This window comes from Neofelis nebulosa, chromosome 1 (genome assembly GCF_028018385.1).
Source record: "Neofelis nebulosa isolate mNeoNeb1 chromosome 1, mNeoNeb1.pri, whole genome shotgun sequence".
NCBI classification, from domain to species: Eukaryota; Metazoa; Chordata; class Mammalia; order Carnivora; family Felidae; genus Neofelis; species Neofelis nebulosa.
In genome coordinates this window covers 72,504,215-72,529,341 of record NC_080782.1, presented here as the reverse complement: position 1 = coordinate 72,529,341, position 25,127 = coordinate 72,504,215, and the positions used below count along the sequence as shown (strand labels likewise).

The 25,127-nt window shown below is 38.0% G+C and overlaps 1 long non-coding RNA gene and 1 other non-coding gene across 2 annotated transcripts in view; one reads left to right on the top strand and one right to left on the bottom strand.

The window, feature by feature from the left end:
* Window positions 1-8,524: 8,524 nt before the first annotated feature.
* Window positions 8,525-8,686, bottom strand: LOC131490044 (U1 spliceosomal RNA). Its single transcript, XR_009250923.1, has one exon. It is a non-coding gene; the product is annotated as a U1 spliceosomal RNA (small nuclear RNA).
* Window positions 8,687-12,091: 3,405 nt separating this feature from the next.
* The window catches only part of LOC131510672 (uncharacterized), a 45,709-nt gene continuing 32,673 nt past the window's right edge, over window positions 12,092-25,127 (top strand). Inside the window, exon 1 of the long non-coding RNA XR_009261141.1 lies at window positions 12,092-12,249. This is a non-coding gene — a long non-coding RNA (uncharacterized LOC131510672). The remainder of the gene's footprint in view (window positions 12,250-25,127) is intronic.

The window sequence follows — 25,127 nt, the reverse complement described above, 5'->3', positions numbered from 1 at the left end:
GAGATACTTTTTTTTATATATTCCTAGAAAAATACTAAAGATCATAATGTTTTTAAATGGAGAATATTCAATGTGTTCATTTTGACACATTAAAAGTTTAGCTCTACATTTTTCTTAACATCTTTCAAAATAAATTTTCAAAGAAAAGATAGTACCTTGTTGAATGAAAAAAGCTTCTGGTGAGTACCATTTCAATGAAGCATTAGATCCTATATTAGGTTGAAAATACACATTGGCTAAACGCATACAGATCAGAAGGAAAGAGGCACGTTGAGATAATTTGGACATAGGTAGTGTGGAATTTTAACCAAAACAAACAGAAAAAAATGAAATCGGAAAGTATTTCACAATCACAAAATGAACTCATGGACTAGTGAAATGAGTTCCACCCTCATGTTCTATCAATGTTTGCTTTAACATAAATTCTGTCCTAGAAAGTACCAGTGCTTGGAAACAAACTGTCTAAAAATTTAATTTCTGTTTTAGGCCCATTAATGATGTGTTTACTTAGAAAACATAATTTGGGAGAATAAGCAATATCAAATAAGAAAATTCACGGTCAAGTTTTGTCAGTAAATGTTAACACCACTTGTAGCACCTTATTATGAGCCTAATTACAGTCTGGATCTGTTATTTACATTAATGGGCATACACATCTTTGTGTATTCATTGTTCCTCACTGAGAATCTTAGAAGTAGTAACCTCTCAGAAGTATTACAGCTATTTTATTTGATAATTTGTATTTATAATTGGTGAAATCTTGAATTTTAAATGCTATTTAGCTCATATTTTCTGTCTATTTTTATGTACTTAGAAAAAAACACTGTAGCAGTTAATTTATTAGTACTAAACTACCTCTATGACAAAATTCCTCAAAGTGCATTCTGGAACCATCCACATTAGAACACCTGACAGGAGTCTGCTCAAAAGGTAGATTTCTGTAACCCATTCATACCTGTGGAATCATAACTTCTGGATAATGAGGCCTAAGAATCTGTATTTTGAAAAGATGTTTCAAGAACACTTAAATCATAGAACCGCTACATTTGCAGTGAGTGTATTGGCAAAGGAATCCTTAGTTAAGTGGAAGGGAGAACAAAAAGAGAAAAGATAGTGAAAGAAGAGAAGTTTGAGCACTTGCTTCTGCCCTCCTGATTCTGCCCTTGGGCAAGAATTAGGAGTAAAGAAACTCACCCCTCACCCACCTCACCCCTTCATTCCAGCAGAATAGTTTCCTTAACATTCAGATTCACCCTGAGAGCCCCAGCCCCTAGACAAGGAAACCTTCTGTGCCCTAGGCTGGAGTAGATGGAGTTTGAGAAAGTTAATGGATCCAGTGCAGAGTCTGAGAATTAGCAGTGGAAAGCTTCCTTAGCAGGGAAGCCTCCTTCCAAGACTCAAAATGCCAATTTTTTCTTCAGGAAATTCAAGTATCCCATTTTACAACTCATTGGAAAGAGAACTAAGTTTGGTTCTCCTACTGTTATCTTAGAGACTTGAAAAAAATTCGTATAACTAAAACATTTTGACATGAAGAACATGTAAGAACAGCTTTTTCTTTCATCTTCATAAATCTAAAATAACAAGTAATTATAATTTGCATACTATTAGAAAAAATTACCCCATAATGGCAAAATAATAGACAAATATATAGATCAATGGAATAGAATAGAGAACCCAGAAATAGACCCACATAAATATAGTCCACTAATGTTTGACAAAGGAGCAGCGGGAAAACAATGGATAAATTTCATGTCTTTTCAACATGGTGCTGGACAACTAAACATCCACATGCAAAAAAAATGAATGTAGACACAGACTTCATACCCTTCACAAAAATTAACTGGAATGGTTCACAGACTAGATGTAAAATGCAAAACTGTAAAACTAGATGACAACCTAGGAGAAAATCTAGATGGCCTTGGGTATGGTGATTCCTTTTTAGATACAACAGGAAAGGCATAATCCATGAAAGAAATGATCAATAAACTGGACTTCATTAAAATTAAAAACTTTTGCTCTGTGGAAGATAATGTCAAAAGCCACAGACTGGGAGAGAATATTTGCAAAAAGTATATCTGATAAAGGATCGTTGATGAGGTTTTGGGGTGATGGTGGGGTTTGTGGGGTCTGGAGCCGACCCGCCAAGAAGGAATTCTTGAAGAGGTCATTGGTGCAAAAAGGTGATTTTATTAAAGCCCGGGGACAGGACCTGTGGGCAGGATGAGCTGCACTGCTAGTGTGGGTGGGTGACCGTTTTATGGTGTTGTGGTTGTTGGGGAGATAAAGTCAAGAGGGAGTTTCCAAAGAGACTTTCATCTGCTAAAGATTTACATATTACTGGAGGCTTAGCTGTTGTCAAGCTAAAGCTGTTTTTCCCTCTAGCAAAGCATTAACATTAAGACAGTAGGGAGTTCCTGGAGAAACTTTTTTACTCTGCCTGCCTCAAGGATTTGTCATTGGGCTGCAGCTTATAAGGAAATTCAGTTTTACCTGCCATTTCCTTCTTGCCTTTGTTCCTCATATCAGTATGGAAGGGAGGGAGATGTTGGAGCTCCAGGAAACTGAGTCTGTAGGTTTCTGGAGATTAGACTATTGATAAGATTGCCTTTTTCTTGTAATTTACTAAGATATTTGTAAACTGATGGAGACTCTATCAGTTTAACCTTTTGTTTTCTGTCCTTTCCTTTGTCTTTGGGCAGCCAGGAGTGCCTAAGGAATGTCACACAAATCCCACCCTTGGTGGTGGGAGGGGACAGTAATGCTGGCTTGTGCTTGGAGCTTAGCTTGCCTTAGTTAGGGTCCCTCATCATGGGTATCCAAAGCATACAAAGAACTCTAAAACTCAACAGTGATTAAGACAAAAACAAACAAACAAAAAAAACCCATGATTTTTAAAATAGGCAAAATACCTAAATAAAGACTTCAACAAAGAAAATATACCTATGTCAAATAAGAATATAAAAAATTGTTCCACATCATATGTCTTTAGAGAAATGCAAATTAAAACTATTAGAACAGACAAAATCTTATTAGAACTATACTACTGTACCAGAGCAGACAAAATCCAGAGGTGAAAACACCAAATGATGAGCATATGGAGCACAGGAACTCTAATTCGTTATTGGTGGGAATGCAAAATGATACAGCCACTTTGGAAGATAATGTGGCAGCTTCTTTACAAAACTGAACAAACATACTCTTACCATACTATCCAACAATCATGCCCCTTGGTGTTTACCCAAGTCCACACAAAAACCTGCATACAGGTGTTTATAGCAGCTTTATTCACAATTGCCCAAACTTGAAAGCAACAAAGGTGTCCTTCAGTAGGTTAATGGATAAACTGTGGTATATCCAGACAATGGAATATTAGTGCTAAAAAATGCTAAAAAGAAATGAGCTATCAAGTCATGAAAATATACGGAAGAAACTTAAATACATACTAGTAAGTAAAAGAAGCGAATCTGAAAAGGCAGCATGCTGTATAATACCAACCATATGATGTCCTGGAAAAGGCAAAACTATGGAGACAGTAAAGAGATTTATAGTTGCCTGGAGTTAGGGACAGAGACAGAGCACAGAGGATGTTTAGGATGGTGAAATAATTCTGAATGATACTACAGTGATAGATACATGTCATTATACATTTGTTCAGACCCATAGGATATACAACACCGGAGTGAACCTTAATGTAAACTGTACACTTTGGTTGATAGTGATGTGTCAGTGTAGGTTCATTGATTGTAACAAATGCACCACTCTGGTGTGGAATGTCTGTAGTGAGGGAGATAGTGCCTGTGTGTGGACAGGGCTATATGAGAGCTCTGTACTTTCTGCTCAATTTTGCTATAAACCTAAGATTGTTCTAAGGAATAAAGTGTGTCTTTAAATAAAGGCAAACCGGGGACTGAATATGGAAATAACAACAAAATACCCTAACATTCTCCTTAAATGATTTTCTTAAACTCTTAAAATAATGAACTTGAGCCATTTAAACATAGGAATTTCTAAGTGTTCTATTAGCATCGTATAATCAGTTAGTTCTTTTTCAGTGTAAGCTAAATTCCTGAAAGCAAATCTAGAAAAAAACAGATTAGAAGGGCCTAAATCATGTGAATAGAACATTATTTTCTCTCAGAAGAAAATTCCATTCTTCCTTTTCAGGAATTGAAGTTTGAGTCCACTAAAACAGCTTCAGCCTTCACCTAAATCAGTCTGACAATATTGTGTAAAACCTATCTGACCATTCTTAAATTTACATTTACTCACTGCAGATTCTCCATCCTCCTATTTCTTTTATTTTGTACTGTGATGGTGCCTATATTAGCTAAAACATAATTAGGTGCTAATAACTCGAACACTTTTGGGTAACTGTTCCTAGGAAATGCTTTGTGGCCTGAGAGAAGGAAGAGTCACACTGTTAGCTTGGGACTGAGTTCACTGTTGTTACCACCGTAATGCAGTAGGTCCATGGGGAGTTGCCACACATGTTTGTTATATAGGTTGTGTTCAGCATAGCAACCTTCTGGTACTTTCATTCATTTGATAAGTGGAATGTATTTGGTATGTTCTAATGAATCTCAGACATTCTAGCATGATGAACTGTGAGATTTTTATCAGGTAGAAAATAGGTTTTGGATATTTGTGAAAAGCAGAGGACCTTTGTACACTGACCCATATTTTAAAAAAAACCTATAAAAAGTTGTAGATTGCAACTATATTCAAAAACACTTTTCTACTCATTTCACTAATATCCATTTTTCAATTCCAAAATTAAGCTTTTATAATCTCTGTCATTTGTACTAAGAAGTAGAGAAGTAGAAGAAATTCCAAAGATGTTACTAACTCTATTTTTAACTTACCAGTGACTTTTTCTTGAAAGGCCAATTACTTAGGCACTCATTTTTTTTTAATTTTTTTTTTTAACGTTTATTTATTTTTGAGACAGAGAGAGACAGAGCATGAACAGGAGAGCGGCAGAGAGATAGGGAGACACAGAATCTGAACCGGGCTCCAGGCTCTGAGCTATCAGCACAGAGCCCGACGCGGGGCTCGAACTCATGGACTGTGAGATCATGACCTGAGCCAAAGTCAGACGCTTAACCAACTGAGCCACCCAGGCGCCCCTAGGCACTCATTTTTTTTTTAAGTTCCTACTTACTGCAAAAGACAGTCATTCAGATTATCTTGATCACAATTCTGCACCTTCCTTGGAAGAAAAGTCTTATCAATTAGAAGTGTTTAGATTCAATTACAGTATATGCTTCTCTTCTTTGCACAGAACCATTAAAAATAAGTGTGATTTCAAAAAATTAAGGAAAAATATAAACTTCCATTTACTTTCTCAGTTTGTGGATTGCAAGCTCCCACTAGCCTCACACCACACATTTCTCTCCGGTGCGAGAACCCTGCCCATCCTACAACATGTTTCCCTACAAAGCTTTCTAGATTGCCCCCAACCAGATGTGCTCTCACCCTTTCTTGAACCCCATTGTATTTTTTACTTTTCTTATGGCACTTCTCACATTCTGTCTCATATTAAAGCTATTGCCATGTTGCCTACTCCTTATTTACAAGACCTTCCTGGAAAGCTGGAGCTCAGTCTCAATCATCTTTGACCTCCTCTACCTACTGTTCTGGACATGTGAAGCATTCATTAAGTGTGTGCTTAATTCATTTGGTCTTTTAGGTTTGGGGAGAGTAGCTATTTTAAAAAGGGCAACAGTCTTGAACTATTTCAAACTCTTAATTATATACATCAAAATCTTTTGAGGGCTTCATTCCTTGCTGACCATAACATGGTACTTTCACAATACCTGATGTATTTTCTCTGATGACCTCAGCTACTACCTATAAACCCTATTTCTGGCCCTTTAAAACTGCCTTACAACTACCTGTTGAATTAATGCATCAAAGAAAAGTGTGATTTGCTTTCATATTTTATTATCTTTTAGAGAAATGCTAATGACATCTTTTAAAGTGCACATAGAACATTTCATTGTTTTTTTACAGGAAAAATTCTAGTTTCTCTAAAAGAAGTGAGTTGATTAACGGATATCAAGTGGCTACAATAGAATTAAGAAAGTTGGAATTTAGTCATCTGTCACACCTTTTTTTTTATGAGACACTGCATAAGTCATGTAATTGTGAACTTCTTCTTCAAAGTAGGAATAGTTGTCCTTCCACACCTGCCTCATATTGCTGAGAAACTCAAATGAGATAAAGTACACGGCAGCACAAAGTATGCATAGGTAGGCAAAAACTAGTTGAGTGGCCAAGGTCATGAGCTCTGGAGTCAGACTCCCTGGGTTTGAATCGTGACATTGACTTTGCTGCCTGTGTGTGCCTGTCTCTGATACTTAATCTGTAAAATGGGAAGATAGTACTACAGATCTCTAAAGCTCTTGGGAGGAGTAAGTGAGAAAATCACTAAAAAACACTTATTACTCTAGTTGTGTGGTTTCAATAGTGAATTGGTTACGATCTTTTAATTTTCCTAAGAACTTTAACCTACATTGCATGGCCCAAGCAAACAATTAATGTATTTATATATAAATTTCCTAGAAGGACCTAAATGATTAAATAGTTTTATAGAAGGAAGTTTGTGTTTTTAACTGTTAAATCACCCAAAATCACAAATAGTAAGTATAGAAACAGTATAACTGTCTTTAATAAACTGAATACCTAGCATTCAAAAGCAAATAAGAGTTTTGGCCCTAGGAGTGAAACTTGACTTTCAACCTATTTCTATATTTGCATTTATGAAACACTTATCTGCTAGACCCCCAATCCATTGACTTCAAAGATTTCTTACCACGCCTTAATTGCTCAGCTCTTGTGTACATCTACTAAGTAAGAGCAGCATACAGATATAACACAACACACTGTACATTTTTGGTCAGCAAACTCTAGAGTGAAAAAAATCTTCTGGTAGCCCATTTTGACAATTCTTGTAATTTGCGGTGATGTTTTCATTACAGTGTGTCACACAGGAAGCCACAAAAGGATTAGACATAGACCAACTCATCCACATTTCTTCCAGCCAGTAATCACATTGATGCCCACCAGTGGCCCAAATCTGTCTTAGTGCCCGCTCTGCCGTTTACCAGACAGTGTGGCCCCTAAACTCATTAAGAAATGGATGTACCACATAGTTTAAAATGCCATTATCTGTGTTTTATTAGGCTCAGTGATTTGATCTTCCAAAAATATCTAAGCCCACAATAAGATGAATGTTGGGTATGACAAAAATATGCTAGCAGGATTTTGAAAACCACAGAGAAACTCTATAGGAAATATTAGGAAAGAAGAGGGCAAAAAACAAGTGACCTGGAGAAAACATATAGATACCATAAAATTGGATCCATGCTATACCCTCCTTATGGTCTTATTGAATAGATTTTGAAAATCCAAAAATCATGTGGACTTTATCCAAACCTGAATTTTTGAAAAAGTCATAGCTTTTACTGAACTAATAAAAACCAGGTAATGTGTTTGCTGATACAATGGAAAGACTACAATGGAAACTTTATATTTGATGATTTTTTTTTCTCTAGTTCCTGAGTTACTTTTTGTAGGTATGAAGGTGCCTAATATTCTAAAGAGTAATAAAACCAGTTTAAAACTTTGAATCTACCCATCAATTAAAGAAGCTATCTGCAGTATTTTCTTTTAGTAATATTTCATTTCAGTCTTTTCATTTGATGCTACAAAGCATTTGACAGGATTGAAAATTTCCTTCTCCAATTTTTTTCCTCCTTGATATTTAAAATGGGTCTCCTGGATTGGCTCCAATTCCCTTGATATTTTCCCACCATTTCTGTCACAGGCTTCTCTTCCCCACCCATCCGATAGATAGATAGATAGATAGATAGATAGATAGATAGATATTGGATCATCTTCCTCTATGTTCTCTGAGTAATCGTATTCACTTCCATAACTTTATCACCTATAAATCTACATCAAAATACTGCTTTCTAGCCCCAACATCTATCTTGAGCTTTAGATTCAGATTTTCAACTGCTGAACACACAATCATCTATAAAAATGCTGCATCATCTTTAAATTCAACTATCAATTTGACTAATAAAAAATAGTTTAACCTTATGCTTCCTTATATTTATTTTTACATTTATTATTACTATAAGTATATGCACAAAACCTTGTATACTGCTTTTCTCCTCAAAGTTGCATCCTGGATCTCTGCAAACAAAAGACTTTGTGATCAGACATTTTCTTCTTATTGCCTCCCATAGCATCTTTTGTATAACTCTGTCATAGTGTTTTATACAGTGAAATAATTATTCATTTTCCTGCCTGTGATGCTAATTACAGTGTGAGCTTTATCTTCAATGAGCATTATTTTTTGTTAATCTTGCATCCCTATCTGCCCAACAGTGCCTAGCACAAAGGACAGATTCAATCAGTGTTGACAAATGGATGAATCAATCATGCAGTTCATAAGACTGACTTTATTATCTTCACCTGTTTTTTTGTTTGTTTTTGTTTTTGTTTTTGTTTACTTAAGGAGCACAAACGCAGTCTCCTACTAACAGATTATGCATTCAAGTTTCCCACATTTGGGGAAATTGCAGAGGTCAGCACAGCCTGAAGTGCAATTGATGAGCCTCACCCTGAGAGAACCACTTTTGTGATCGTGATATCTGCACGGCCAAGTGTTTATTATCTTCACCTTCTTCACTATTAGATTTCTTTAGTTCGGTTGTTACGTAATTATAATGTTCTCCACATACACTTCCATTGTTGTCTAAAACACATTTCTCCAAGGCTGACAGCTTATAGTTACATCATTGGTGAATTGTTTGGAGATGTTAGGAGAGTGATGATGTATGTTGCCATATGATTTTCAGTGTCATGGCTTAGAGTGGAGAACAGGCAAGAATTAATTCCTTCTTACTGTCTCAAAGACATATAAATATAAGGAGATCTTTGAGTCCTTCAATGACTTACAGCCCTCTCACCAACCATGTACATCCAGCCTCCCAATGCAGATCTGGAATTCACAGAGATGGCATGGCTGATCTCTGCCTCAACTCCTTACCTCATTTAAGAGACACATTTCCCGACCATGCTTTTTATAATACATGTCCTCAAAACTCTTTCTACAATCCCAGTTTCAACATTTAAAAGCAATAATAATTTTGTTGTTACTTTATTATTTATGTAATGTATCTTGAATATTGTTGAAAGTGTTTTGGAGAAATTCTAATGAATAACATTGTTGCCTGCTAGAGTGAAAAAAATTGTTTTTAATCCCACCTTCATGAAGCCTATTAAACAAGGTGTAATTAAGTAAAAATCAGGAATGTTAAACAATGAAGTGCTAAGAATCAAAATTAAGTAGAGAAGGGGAAGAAAGGCATGCTTACATTTGAAGTAGAATAACAAGGGAAGGCCTCTCTGCAAACATGACATTTGAGTAAAGACCTGAAAAAAAGTGAAACCGCAGAACCATACAAGTTTCCAAGAGAGAGCATTCCCAACAGGGACAAAAGCAAGTGCAAAGGACCTGAGGCAGAAATATACCTGTTCTATTATAGGAATCACAAGGAAGCCAATGAAGCTGTAGCTAAGGGAGCCAGATGGCAGATAATGGATGTGTGGTTGTGGATGTGTGAATGAGAGGGGAACATAAAGGATGGCAGATTGGACAATTCTTTGTAGATTATATGAGCATTTTGGTTTTACTCTGAGGAAGGTAGAAAGCTAGTGAATGATATTGAGAAGAGGAGATGCTTGCCCTTATATTTTAGCAGGATAATTTTGCCTATTGCATCGAGAATAGACTATCAAAAGCCAAGGGTAGATTCAGGGACACTAGAAGACATTGTAATAATCCAGGCAAAAGAGAAGAGTAGCTTGCTCTAGAGTAATAGAGGAGGAAATGATGAGAAGCAGTTGGATTCTGGATATTCCTTGAAGCTGAAGGCAATTTTTCCCCCAGATTAGATGTAGTGGATAATAATCAAAATATATAATACCAATTTCTCACGCCCTACACCTTTAATGGCTTCTCAAATTTAGGGAGCAGTGTTGAATTTTCTTAAGGTTTCCACTCATTTCTCCATCTAGTCTGTCAGAAAACTCTACCATTTCCAATTCTAAAACATGTTCATATATGTTCCCTCCTTCCTTCCCATGCCTACCACTCTACTTACTGAGCTCTCATTATTTCTTACCTGACAATTGCAATAGTCTTTTAATGGTTCTCCATGTTTCCTGTTTCTCCCATATTTATCTAATTCTGCCTCCTCAAGTCTACCAGAACCATGTTTCCAGAGCAGAGATCTTTGTCTCTCCTCTTTTTAAAATCCTCAGTAGAGCTACAGTGCTACAGAACAAGTCCAAAAGGCCCTCCCTTTTCCAGCCTCATCACCCAGTAGCCAAACATGACCTCTCACCATTCCTCAGTTCTTTCCCATCTATGTGCTTATTTGCCTTTGCTCATTGTGCACTCTCTGTTTGAAATTTACTTTGCTTTGATATCACCTTCTGACATATCGTCTCAGGGGAAAGAAATTCATCAACCCCAGCCTTGCATCCCCAGAGCACATCAGGGCACCTATGACTCTGTGTTATGGCTAGTAGTATGACCATCTCCCATTTTACCCATTTTGTTTAATGCTTAGCATATCAAAGATGCTCAACAAATATGTGATAGATGTTGAAATATATACCTAACCCAAAATGTGCCCTATGCCTTTCCATGCTTCTTTTGCCCTAGGCTTACAGTAGGCCGGTCCAGTGACCATCCCTTAAAAATTGCAAAGTAGTAGGGGCGCCTGGGTGGCGCAGTCGGTTAAGCGTCCGACTTCAGCCAGGTCACGATCTCGCGGTCCGTGAGTTCGAGCCCCGCGTCAGGCTCTGGGCTGATGGCTCGGAGCCTGGAGCCTGTTTCCGATTCTGTGTCTCCCTCTCTCTCTGCCCCTCCCCCATTCATGCTCTGTCTCTCTCTCTGTCCCAAAAATAAATAAAAAACGTTGAAAAAAAAAATTTAAAAAAAAAATTGCAAAGTAGCAATATATAGGTATATAAATCCTTCACAGTCATGCAAAGGTATGTCTACAGGAAGGAGCCTTAAAAAGTCAAAGCAAAGTTACTTAGCAAACTCTTCTCTGCTTTTATATTATATTGCTCTTTCATTTGTCTTTCATTTATACGTCTCTAGTGGTTATTTTTCTGCCTTCTTTACCTATTCCTATTTCTCTTTTAACAGTAGGATCCTCATCTATGCTACCATTATACTTCTTATCTACCATTCCTCTCAGTTTCTTTGCAGACGTTAATGACTCATAAATCTAAAGCTGCACTCTAACCTCTCACCTAGTCTCCCATTTTGTATTTCCAACTCTTCATATTGTTCATATGCCAAACAACATTCACTGCATCCACTTCATAATCATTATCCCCACTTCAGCTCTTCTTCCAATGTCACTCTTTGAGGTACCTACTGCTCCAGTTTCTCAGCTTAAAATATTGCGGTTATCTTTGTCCCTTTTAATTTGTCATTTATGTTGTAGCCTAATAAATATTTATTCAAAATTCTTTTTTTTCTTGCTTGCATCAACTGTAGAATTAGGCGGAATTACAAGAGCAGTCCAACTGGTCCTATTTACTCCAGAATCTTCCCTCTTCATTCAGCCTTTGGCCGACAGGCTAATTAGGACAGTAATGCTAGCTGTTGTTTGCAAGTAAATCCTAAAATCTCAATGACTGAAAACTCCTGTACACTCGCATGTTACTCTGCAACACAGGTGTTTCTACTCAAGCAGTCTCCATTCAGGAATTCAGGATCTTTCTCTCTCATGGTCCCACCCATATCTAGGTCCATGGAGTGCCTCCATTCAGCCAGCAGATAGGGAAGACACATCTGCATCTTTACCACTTTGACAAAGAAATGACACAGATCACTTCTACTCAAGTTTTCACTGGCCAAAACTCTTATCCTATACCTTCACATAGCCAAAGAAAGACTGGAAATAAGTCTAGCTGTTTCCCCAGAAAGAGCAGAAAATGAATTTTGGCAATGCATAGCAGTCTCTGACACATTCATCTCTAAAACAGAACTCAGACCAGAGAAAAGTCTTCTCTGAAAGTATGAAGTCTCAGTCCCCATCCTAAAGGTCCAGACCTTCATAATATGATGCTGCTGTTGTTTGGATAAAGAACAGATTGCCACAAAGAGAGGTGCTTTTCTTCCCACTCAAGGTCTGACTCTGAAGAATGGTAAGTCTTCCCAATTTTTAGGAAATTGTTCATCTAACTAAAGCAACTATACTGCTGCCTGGGTCAGTGGCAATATAGATGTTTTTACTTAACATCACAGAACACTTGAGAAAAAACAGCCCTGCTAAATGCTGCTAAGAAAAACACCAGTCAGTTGACTATCACCTGTGGCCAATTAAACAGACCACTTAGTTTCCAAGCTCATCATTGTGGCTATCTTGACAGTAACATCAAATGAGAACAACTGCAGCTAAATCAACCACACAATGATCTCCATTTTGAGTAAGATGACAGAATCAGTTAGCACAGCCATAGTTTTATTATTTCCATTCAACTAAGTTAATCTAAGAATGTTGTTGAGGAATTAGATCCAAATCTTAAAACTAGATGAATCCTACTCTTACAGACCACACGAACCTGCTTTTCCTTTTATAGAAGAACAAAAGCACAAATCCCAACTACCTGTCACTTAAAAAGGAAAGAGGAATTATATCACTATTAGCCAAAGATATAAACATTGCAGCAGGAGATATGTTCCAGCTTGCACATGCTTCAAACTGTCAGTGCTCTCTGCATTATACCACCCTCTCCTTACAGCATCAGCTCCAGAATGCAGTCAAAACAGTGCAAGTTAAGAGGAGATATTTTGAAGGCAAAGTGACATACAGCCACACAATCACTCAATTGAATGAACAGAATTACAGTTTTTGGAAACTGGAAGGCTGTCACTCAAAGTGACACCTGGCCTGCTGTTCATTGGACAGTCCATGCATGCAATGTAATAGCTCCTCCAATTGTTGGCAAGAGAAGAGCAGGGATCAAGGCAGCTATTGCCTGAATTCCAAATGGCAGGAAAATTTTAGTATTGGGTTCTATTGTTTGAAATACCAGTGGTGTCACAAGTGAGAATGAAAAGAATAGAATTCTAAACACTAAAGAGAAGATTAAAAAAAATACATACTATTTTTTTTTCTCTCAGCTGAGCAATTCTCCATTCTTTTTGGTGGAGAACAGGGAATGAGAACCAAGATGATTTTCATAACTACACACCCCAGAAGGAAATGTTACTGTAAACATTTAAGATGACAGAGACCAAGATCTATGCATTTTCATGCCAAATATTTGAAATCAGCCTTGTAAAGGAACGGAAATTTATATAGTATGCAGCCATACCTGTTGACTCCAGTAATCGGTGCAATGAGGTGCCAAAACACTGTCTAATTCATAAGGAATAAACAAATTGTTCCTTTATTCAACCAGTGCCGATTGAATGTCTAACGTGTCACTCAGGGCTGTTGTTACCATTTACCAAAACTGTTATTCTTAGCACTCAGAATACAGCAGTGGACTGGTGGTCTGGTGGAGCTGAAATATTCAAATTGAGGAATCAGACAATAGACAAAATCAATAATAAAATACAGAGCCTATTAATAGGTGCTAATTGGTTTGCAAAAAAGAGTACAGTCAAATGTCTTAGTCAAGTTTACCTTTGTGAAGGAGATAGAGATAAGGAGGGATTACCATTGTAAATAGAGTGGTCGAAGTGAGGTGAGAGGGTGTTTTACCAATATTTGTAAGCAAAGTATTCGGGCAGAGAGAAAAGCCAGTGCAAATGCCCTGAGAAAGGAGTGAGCTTAACATACTCAAGGAAAATCAAGGGCACCAGTATGGCTAGTGAACGAGTGTGCAATAGAAAAAAGTCCAAGAAGTTAGAGAGGAAAGTGGCCTCAACTTTGGCTTCCGTTTGAGTGACACTGGATGTGAACAGAGGCATAACGGCATCTTAGTTAAGTTTTAAGTGGATTACTTGGAATACTGTGTTGAGGATAGACTAAGGGAGGCAGGGGTAGGAGCAATAAAGCCAGTTAGGAGGCATTTGCAAAAATGAAGACAAGAGATGATGGTAGCTTGGACCTGGATGGCATCAGAAGAGGTACTGAGCAAGAAGTAGTTGGGTTCTGGAAATATTTTGAAGATGAAGTCAGTAGGGTTTTCTGATGGAATAGCATGAATGTAGTACATGAGGAAAAAGGGGAACCAAGAATAATTTCAGGTTTTCTGGTGTGTTTTTTTTTCTTATTTGTTTTTGTTTGTTTTTTTTAGAAACTAGAGATAGGGAAGAGTGTGGATAGAATGAGTTTTCGAGGGAAGTCAAGTGTTTTGCATGATTAGTGTGTTGTGTGTATTACGCATCTGAGTAGACATGTTAATAAGCAATTGAATATGTGAGTCTAAATTGAGTTTTACTTGGGAGATATAAAGTTGGGAGCAGTCAATGTGAATGTGACATTAAAAAGATACTCAAATTACTTACACAACTCAACACCAAAAAAACAAATAATCCAGTAAAAATTGGATACAAGACATGAGCAGACATTTTTCCCCAAAGAAGACATACAGATGGCCAACAGACATGAAAAGATTCTCAACTTCACTCATCATCAGAGAAATGCAAATCGAAACCACAAAATATCACCTTGCACCTGTCAGATTGGCTAAAATCAAAAACACAAGAAAGAATAACTGTTGGCAGGATGTGGAGAAAAAGAAATCCTCATGCATTATTGGTAGGAAAGTTGGTTCAACCACTGTGGAAAACAGTATGGAGGTTCCTCACAAAATTAAAAATAGAATTGCCATATGATCCAGTAATTCCACTATGGAGTATTTCCCCAAAGAAAACAAAACACTAATTTGAGTATGCACACCTATATATATTGCAGCATTATTTGCAATAGCCAAGTTATGGAAGCAACTCAAGTGTCCATAAACAGATAACTGGATAAGAAGATGTGGTATGTATATACAATGAAATATTACTCAACCATAAAAAAGTAATATCTTGATATTTGCAACAACATGGATGGACCTAGAGGGTATAATGCTAAGGGAAATAAGTTAGAGAAAGAAAGACAAATACTGTATTATTTCACTCCTATGTGGAATTTAAGAAACAAAACAAAGTACAAAGAAAAAAAGGAGACAAAAAAACAACAACTCCTAATTATAGAGGACAAACTGATGGTTACCAGAGGGACAGTGGGTAGGAAATAGGTGAAGAGGATTAAGAGTACACTTATCATGATGAGCACTGAGTAATGTACAGAATTGCTGAACCACTATATTGTGCACCTGAAACTAATACAACACTGTACTTTCATTATACTGGGATTTAATTAATTAATCCATTTTTTTAAAGATATTCATATTAAAAAACAAGAGACAAAGGGAGTGCAGATAAAGGAGAGTTCCAAGAACGAAGCCTTGGCATACTTTGATATTAAGAAGATGGGAAGATGAACAGGAATTAGGTGTGAGATAAGTGACCACTATGGTAGGAGGAATATCAGAAGCCAGGTGCAAAACTTATTTCAAAAAATGGAGGGTTATCAATGTCTGGTTCTGTTGATAACTGTTAATGACCAGGTACAGCAGTAGGTGACTACGGTCAGATCACCTGGTATCCAGCCTAAGTTGATGTGTTTCTGAAGTTCAGACTAAAGATGATATCAGCAATCAAAAAAGAGAAGTGCTAAGAATAACAAGAGTAATATATTACACTATATTCTCACTATTTGCCAGGCATTTTACCATTTTACAATCACAACCTCATTCAATGTTCTCAAAAACACTTTTAAGTAAAGATTATTTCCTGCTTTTTACAGAAGAGATCCTAAGGCTCAGATAGTTCTTGTGATTTTCCTGAGGTCACACAACTATTCAGAAGAGGACCTGGGACACAAAACAGGATAAGACACCGCACTGTGCTTGGAACCATTATGCCACAGTAGTGCCACCTCACGCTGCAGTCTTTATTATTCTGAAGTTCCAACTTTTAAAGGGCTTTTAATGATTTTGAGTAAAATACTTACACAAAAGAAGGAAAAATGGCAACTGCATAACTAGTGACAGAATTTTTTCTAAATTAGACCAACCATTGCAACCTGAGTCATGGACCCATTTTTTTACACAGTGCTACATTCAAAGAGAAATTCAATCCCAGAAATATTGAAAAATAATACAGATTTTTTTAGTCATAATTTCTTAAAACTGAAGTATAGGGGTGTCAGAGACAGGGGATACATAGCATTCAACATAAAATGCTTTCTAAATACCTTATTTGATGAGTTTCCCTGTACCTCAAATTTATAACTACCTTTCTTCCTGTCTTTCTTTCTTGCTTGCTTCCTTGCTTGCTTGCTTTTAATGTTTATTTATTTTTGAGAGAGAGAAAGACAGAGCGTGAGTGGGGGAGGGACAGAGAGAGAGACACACAGAATCCGAAGCAGGCTCCAGGCTTTGAGCTGTCAGCACAGAGCCCAGCATGGGCTTGAACTCATGAACTGTGAGATCATGAGCTGAGCTGAAGTTGGATGCTTAACAGACTGAGCCACCCACGTGCCCCACAACTACCTTTCTCATAATAATCAACTCTGGCACTCTGCCCCCCTGAAACCCTGATGAAGAAATTGTCTGCCATATTTGTGAAGCAGAACAGCATACTAAAAGCACAGGCTGAGTCACTGAGCCCTGCTTTGGGAGATCTTTACGTCTCTGTGCCTCAGTTTCTCCATCTACAAAATGTAGTCATGATGGTATCTCACCCTAGGGTTATTGTGTAGATTAAATAAATCATCATATGTAAGCATTTAAAACAGTGCCCATCACATGGCAGATGCAAAATAAGCGTTGGTTAGTATGTAGTGTTACAGCATCTCTCTGGTTGTATCATGGTAGTATTCTGCAAAGACTATCCCAATCTCTGTATGTGCTACCCTGGGACTCTTCCTATTCACATTATGAAATCTCACACTCAGTTTCTGGATTCCCCTTCCTTTCCTGAGCTGTTCATGATTCCTCTCGGGCACTGTGACCCTTTGAAGCTCCTCTTAGCATGTCCAGAAGCAAAACTTGTCAGCTTTCTGAGGAAGTCCAACCCTCCTGCAGAGTCAGTGTTGCTAGTTAATAGAAGGAAAAAGGTGTATTCACTTAACTCATTCCCTTGGGGAGCTGACAGCCACTCAAAGCTTTTTCTAAAACAACAAAAACAAAGATAGGATCATCTCTTGTCCTGCCCCAGCCCAAATTTCTGAGCAACCTCTGTGCCCTAAGGTCTGAAAAACCCTGAGGAGTGGATGGCTAGAGAAGCAAAGCAACTTTGTTTATTATCACCGTGCCTGTCCTGAAACAAACAAGGAGGCAAATCTCAAACCTGATCATAACCAGCCTCTTCAGGGTTTGCAATCTGCTTGTCCAGGCCCAAGTAGACCTTATTTGTGGGGAATCAGACTCTATGAAACTAAAGCATTAAGTGTATCATTCCAGCTTCCCAAATCATGTCAGCATCTCAGGCCTTTGTGTTCCTGGAGGTTTGCTAGAGTTGCCTCTTTTTCCTCCAGGAAAAATTGTGATGGCTCCTTGATTTGGTAATAAAATCCAAACAAGTTGCCTATTGAATAGTAAATCTGCTTCAAGAGTCAAATTGACCATGCCTGCTTCAAATTACTGCCCCCTGGTGGATGGCCTGCAGTTCCAGTTGCTTCAGTCTGAACACTGAGGTCTCACTGATTCATAGTTGTCAATTCAAAATGTGAATTTCAGCTCTTCTCTGGGGCAGTGCCTGGTGAGTTTGCATCTCTGGATAACCTGAAAGACTGTAGACTCTCACTTAGTCGGTGGCATTTCCCTGCTCTGGGGCTATTTGTCTTTGTTCTATTTTAGTGGCTTCTCTAACTACATTTAGAGACCTTTACTCCAGTGCCTGGCATAGCACCTCCTACTAATTTCTCAAGTTTCTAAGAGAGTTGATCTCAACTGGGGGCGGGGGTGGGGGGGGTTCAAAGCCTGCTTAATTCCAGTCCCACGGTTACAGCCAAGTCCCCAGGGATTTGTTCTCGTCAACTGAGGTAACTCAAAAGCATTGAACAAGCCCAAGCATGGCTGTCACTGACCTCTTCTTCCTTCCCAAGAGCAACTCCAATTTTCTCAGTAAATGGATGTCCACTGAATCTAAGTTAAAAATCAATTTTTAGCTTGTTTGTTCACAAGGGAATTTTTAAGGCTTTCTCTGTTGATTCTCAGCCATTAATCTCAAACCAACCAACATGCTATGGAACACAGACTAATAGCACCAGATCCAGCCCAACCAGAGGACTGTTCCTAAGCAAGCCAGATGCAACAGCCATCTTCGCTCTTAAACTGTAGCCATTACATGAACTACCGTAACTTTATCCCGTCTAAGAGCTTTATCTCTAAGAGCAATCCTTAACTGATTAGAATCTGCCCAAGAATCAATGGCACAGTGAATGAATGATCCGGCTTATACATAATAATATAAGGAAATTGTTCTCTCTCCCTTCTTACCTCCCGTCTCCACCAGCAATTCACCACTCTATCCCTGTGACTTTAAGTTCTAGCTGTTGGATATTTTACTTTACCGTTTTCTTATTGCTGTCTCATGACCTTCTCATCCAGAGACTCTTATCTCCTAAAAGATAGAGACGGAGTCCTTTCAGTCAGCTCCTCTTCTCTGGATAATTTTGCTAATACATCATCTAAGAAAGTACCGTTGACTCTAAGTCCTACCTGGACATTGTGTGTATTGATACAGCTCACTTCTTCATGTTTTTGATCCAGTTCTAGAACTATATGTCTTACTCCTAAATCTCTCCAAAATCTCTGCATCTACCTTTCCCTATTACAGATATATTTCTATAGGCAGATATATAACACAAGAGAAGGAACATTCCTATATGTCTGTATTTTGTTTACTTGAAATAACTATACAGTCCAAATTGTATAATATTTACTTCCATATAATAACAAAACATAAATGATCATAGTGAAGATGCACTTTTAACCTATTTCTAGGGTAATGATTTATTTCCAAAACCCCATATATAGCCTAGATATATAGCTGACTCCCACTTGGACTGCTCTCTGAATAGGATTACATTAAATGAAACAGCACTCTAGCCACAGAAGGGCTAAAGTATTACATAAATCTTGATTGTGAATTACCTTTAATAGGTAATGTGGAGAATTTACACAAATGTCACAGGAATTCTTCCTAAAAATTATTTTTGGATGTCTTTCACTGTAGTTCTCCCTCTCATGGGAGTTGCCTCTTCCTCTATCTATCTATCTATCTATCTCTCCATGCTCACCTCCTGCCATGTTCTTCTCCTTCTTACTCTGCCCAGCATAGTTGACATGTCTAGAGCTCCCAACATGTGAATCCCCATACCTTTTGCAGTACCCGTGGAGCAGAGTTTGTCTTCTGCTCAGAATGCTTTTGCTCATAATAGCTTTCACAGGGATCTTGTTGAATAAAAATACAAATTTGCCACCTTGTTAAACTTTAAGTTTGTGAAGTATACAGTCATTCACCTAGCCACTGAAATTGTTCTACAAATAGAAATTATTTTCAGTCACTTCCTCTGAATGTCTCCTTATTTTAAGCTACAGTATCAATTTAAGATGGTCCTAGATGGGGGAAAGATAAGAACAAATAGTTGGCAACAGGCAATCTCTATCATTGGAAATACAAATGAATGCAAAAGCTATTTTAGATGAGCAGATGATAATTGAAGTATAATAATATATCTTACCTAGAATATATGTATGTGTGTGTGCGTGTGTGTGTATGTTTATGTACGTGTATTTTACCAATACAGAGTTTCTATTCCTGTATCTCTTCCACATTTCTGTTTGTTCACTTACATCTTCACATTTGAGAATACTTATGCCTGGTGCTGTATTCCTGACCCTCTACAGGATTTCATGGCCTTGAGGGCCAATTTTCAGTGACCAATGCATCTTGTCGGAGTAGGTCTGAGACTAGGGTCTGAGAAGAATACTAAGAACTTTGATGGATTATCACTAAAACTCAACCTTGCTGAAAAGTTATAAATCTTAAACTTCCCTCAGGCTTAGATGGGACTGATTTCTAGAAGGATCATCAAAGTCACACCAAGCTGTCCTGAGCCCTAAAAAGTACATTAAAAAGGGCATCAGCTACCAAAAATGTAAACAAGTGTAATACACATTCCAGGCGTATGAAGTTCAGGCACTAATCATCTCAGATAAATGATAAACAAATGATGAGTTACATGTAAATCAACAGTGTTGTCAAAACATTGCCCTTTTAATCCCAGATAAATGATGAAGTTTATAAAAGGAGATTTTTGAGGGTCGTGGAAGATTGTTTAAACATACGTGGAGAGTGGTTTAAGTGCTAATCCATTGCCATTTATGTAAACTGCATTTCTATCATCAGTCTCTGCTGCATAAAATTGCCTCATCATTTTATAAATCCATAGACCTAGCTGAAACTAGTCCCTGCTGGAAACAAATTTTTCACATTAAGCTTGAAAGTTTTAAAATCCCCTCTACATACACACAGTGACACAGTCTTGAAAACCTCAGCTCAAGACACGACAAAGTTTAAAGCACTTCACAACTTTTATAGGGTGTCACCCTCTATCCAACTCTAAAAGATCTAACGATACAGAAATGCTTCCACATCAAGATGTTTCACAAGATACTTTATAAATGAATCTGGATTCTACTGAAGCTGTTACACATCTGCTTTGCTTTACCGATGAAGAACACAAACATGTTGATGGTTTCAGTCCAAACCCTTTTTGCAAGCAAGAAGGAAATGCAGAATGTTCAGCTAATTGCTAAGAGGAAATCCATATGTGTTATTTGCTTTCCATGGAAGGACAGGTCCTCCTGCTATTTAATTGATGAAACGTTGTATGCAAAACTGACAGTGATTAATACCGTTCTAAGATGCCATTTTAAGAGCTGTAAGTGTAATGCTCTGGAATATGTTCTTTGACATTTACATTGCTATTTGCTAGGTATAAAATCTAGTTCTTGCCTTAAGCATTTATGTTGGGGTAAAAATGTTAAGTAATTTCAAATGGCAATGTCTTCCTAAGGAGCCAATCTTTAAAAAGCCAGGAGCTGATCACTTTTTGTTCTGAGTTCCTTATTAAAAACAAACAAACAAACAAACATTGTGCTACACATTCATTTTGAAATATTTATCAAGCACCCAGAGGATATTTTATGTGATTTCTCCTTGATGTGCCCCTTCCCATGATGAGGCTCCATGGGCATTGAATACCCCAAATCCAAGGGTCACGTGGTATAGTGAATGAATTCTTAGCAGGTTCTTCCATCCACGGTCCTCTTTACACACACACATAGAACTCAGCTGGGAAGTCTGCACTACATACAGTGAGCCTCAAGACAATACACAATGGCTCTCACATTTCCTTATTTGATGCAGTCTGGTAGGGTTCAAGCCTGAGTTTTCTTTTGTAATCTCAAGCATAGAGAAGGATAAGAAAGGCTTGTTTTTCTTCAAAGGATTCACAGTTCATTATACTTAAGCTTTCCACAGCCCTGTGACCTCTCAGACTCCCTCCTCACCCGGTGTATTACTGCCATCCTGAATCACTTATATCTAACAGAGATAACAAAGTCTCTTTTGCATCTGCCTTAGACATTATTCCTGACACCACAGTATTCAGACACCAGAATTTTACAAAAACAAACCACACAAAATAAATCCAACAGACCCATTTTGTGAGTGTCTTGATAAGAGGACCTGTCATTCTTTGCTCTGTATTTTCTATTCCTCATAGAGAGATGAAGGCAGACACCACAAAGGCAAATATTTTTAGGGGCTAAGAAAGTAAATACAATGGGAGAAGAAAGCAAAGTGACACAGGCACAATGTTAAAGATTTCTAACACTATCTTTAAAATAGCAAAATTGCAAACAGGATGAGTGGCAATTAACACTGGTCTCAGTAACAGAGAATTCACAGGGATTCTTGGAGCCTGGGCTGAACTTGTTGATTTAAAAGGACAGCAGCTATGAAGCTTCATCAGTTGTTTTGCAGGAAAGAATATAAGCCCAGTATTGCCAGAATTTGCAGTTTCCCAAGAAGCTGGAAATTAAGATTTTTATGTGAATTCTCCCAATTTTTAAGTTTGTGAGTGATGACAATAAACTCAGCTCAAAGAGGGGGGAAAAAAACAGTCATTTGGTGGAGTATAAACGTTCAGGCTAAACAAAATCTCATCTGCGAACCAGATCAGCTCTAAAGGCTGAGAGTTTGCACCTCTAGTCTTGGCAGTGCTCAGAAATTTTTTTTTCTGCTTTTAATTCAAGCACAAGATTTACTACTATTTAAACTAAGGTTTTGATGCTGAGAACACTTCCAAAAGCTAAATCCAGAGGTCTGCTATTTAAGTCTGCACTGACATCCCTTGTCAGAACCAGACTCTGTAAAGACCCAAAGGAAGCTAATTCTCTTGTCACCTATCATTTATCTTGAACACTGGAGGATGGAATCCATGATATCTGATATAAATACCAATAACCAACTGCAGATCAATTCAACTTCCATCCACTAAACTCTTCAGCTATCCAGAAGTTCTCCAAGACAGAAAACAATCATAAGGAAAGATGAAAGACAGGTTGTGGTGATAATAAAAATCAGAAATGGCAGCAAAGGCCCAGTAAGCATTATGAGATTTAGAGAAACAGAAGGATTAGTTTAGGGGCAATGAAAGCAGTGAGATGGTGGCAATTTAAGCAATTGAACAACTACATAGCATGGAAGCCAGTGCTTTTATGGGCCACCAACCAACTGAAACTTCCTCCTCCTTTCGATGTCTAGTCACATAAGACTGTTTCCTACCATATCCTGCTTTACTGCCTTAGAGTCCCTGATGCTGACAAACAGACTCACCCTTACCCCACACGCATTTTGAGTTTAAGGACTGAGAAATTAGCTTTGCAAAAACCAGCAAAAGTCTTCTGTGCCAGTTTTAGCTCTATTCAGAAGACGATGACCAGAGGAAAAAGTAAAATCCTCCATCCAAAACCCTCTCCTTGCTAATAGGAGAGCCGCAGACTGCCAGCTGTCTTGTGCCAACCACTTCATGGTTTGTCTTTGACAGATCAGTATCAAACCAAATAGCTATAGGCCAACCAATTGCCAAAAAAAAAAAAAAAAAAAAAAAAGAGACCAAGAGATTCATGCCTGCTGGTGAAAACTTAAACAGGCATGTGGGTAATATGAGTATGACAAGCTGGCAGCCCACAGCCTTTTTGAAGTGAAGAGCAAACAAGTTGAGGATTTTTATAATGTGGGCTTTGTCCGGTAATTCAGCCAGAAGCTTTACCGATACAGCTGCTTCCAAAAACTAAAACACATGGGGCAAAAGCATTGCAACTTAAAGCAAACAAGATTCGCAGCCAGGACCAGCATTCCCAACAGCTGAGGAGTAGACACGCTCTGCCACTAAAAATAAAGTACTGGCCAGATTTTGAATGTCTCCTAGACAGACCAAAAGCAAATGATGATGGACAATTATAAACTGTAAAAAGAACAACTAAAAGAGACTATTATCAGTGTTTGAAGTAGCAGCTAACAGAAAGCCCTTTGGGGTGGAATTCGAGGGTCAGAAGGGACATCTGGGAAAGGGAGATGTCCGTTATGAAAATAATGCTTAAAGTAAAAGAACAAAGATACCACAATTATTTTCTTGTGAAATATGTAGCATACTCTACCCTTACTTTCAGGAAATATGTATTTATTTATAGATAGGCATAGATATCTTACAATCCAACAAAGATAAACAGACTTCTATGGTAAAAGAATATGCAATTCTAAAGTCTGCATTCAAAACAAAGTTTACCTCTTTCCATTTTTTTTGTATTGTTCTTCACAAATTTGTTTTTCCCTGCAGCCCCTTTTCAAGGAGCCACATCCCCTAAAGGCATATCAGCCTTCAGCCTGATTGAATTTGAGCCTTCAGGGGCACAAGGAACTGAAGAGGCCCCATCACTCCCACTGAAGGGAAACTGTCCCTGTCATAACACTAGATCACAAATATAACGAATAAATAAGTTCTCAAATGTTAGGTTGTAATTGCTCAAAACCCAGAATACTAGAGAAAAACCAGGCTAAGGAAGTGCTTAAGTTCCTCCAAAATGGGTCCGTGATCTCTCTAATCAAAAGGAGAAACTCTTCATCTTTCAACAGGTACCCCCCAAAGCTTTAAATCTTCTGGGCAACTAAGTGATGTGCACTACAAGGTAGGCAGATTAGGAGGGTGTGAAGGGCTGTGTCAGCCAGCAGTGCATTCTTATGGGGGTGTAACTTGTGTTCCTACATCTATCTATACAATAGATTCCCCATTACAGTAATTATTATGAATTATAGATAAGCACTCTGTGTGTAATGTTCTGCTCTCCATTTCCTACAAATCAAATTACCGAGGGTTATATTGGATTGTGGACATATTTAGAAAATCCTTTTATGGTGTTTGTTAGGCTTCCTTCTGCCAAGAAACTCCAATCTCTTCTTTGACCAGATGCCCCTAACATGACTGCCGTGAAAATGACTACGCACTGCAGAGGGGTGGTGGTGCAGGGTGGTGCCTGCTGGACCCTGGAATTACCTTCCAGATCAACTAGGGGCTGACACAGCCATCTTGACTGGGAAACAATGAAACAATTGAACCCTAAAGTTGGGCAGATGGAAGGTATTCAGGAATCACTTATTGAATGTCCACACTGGGTATTATCCCAAGGAGGCTGGCTACCAATAGAGACAACCTCTACCGAGAAAGGCTTCTAAACTGGACTGGTAGACAATTACAACTCTCTTTCGCAGGTACTTGACAAGGGGTATCATGGACCATGTGTGCCATTATGGGGCGGAGAAGGGGGGTGGACCCACAAATTAGGTTAAACTGCATACTGTTTATTTATAAAGATTTAATCCCCAAATATTTAAGCTCCTTGCTCAGCTTATCAGTTCTGATTCTGGGTACCTTTGTAGCCCT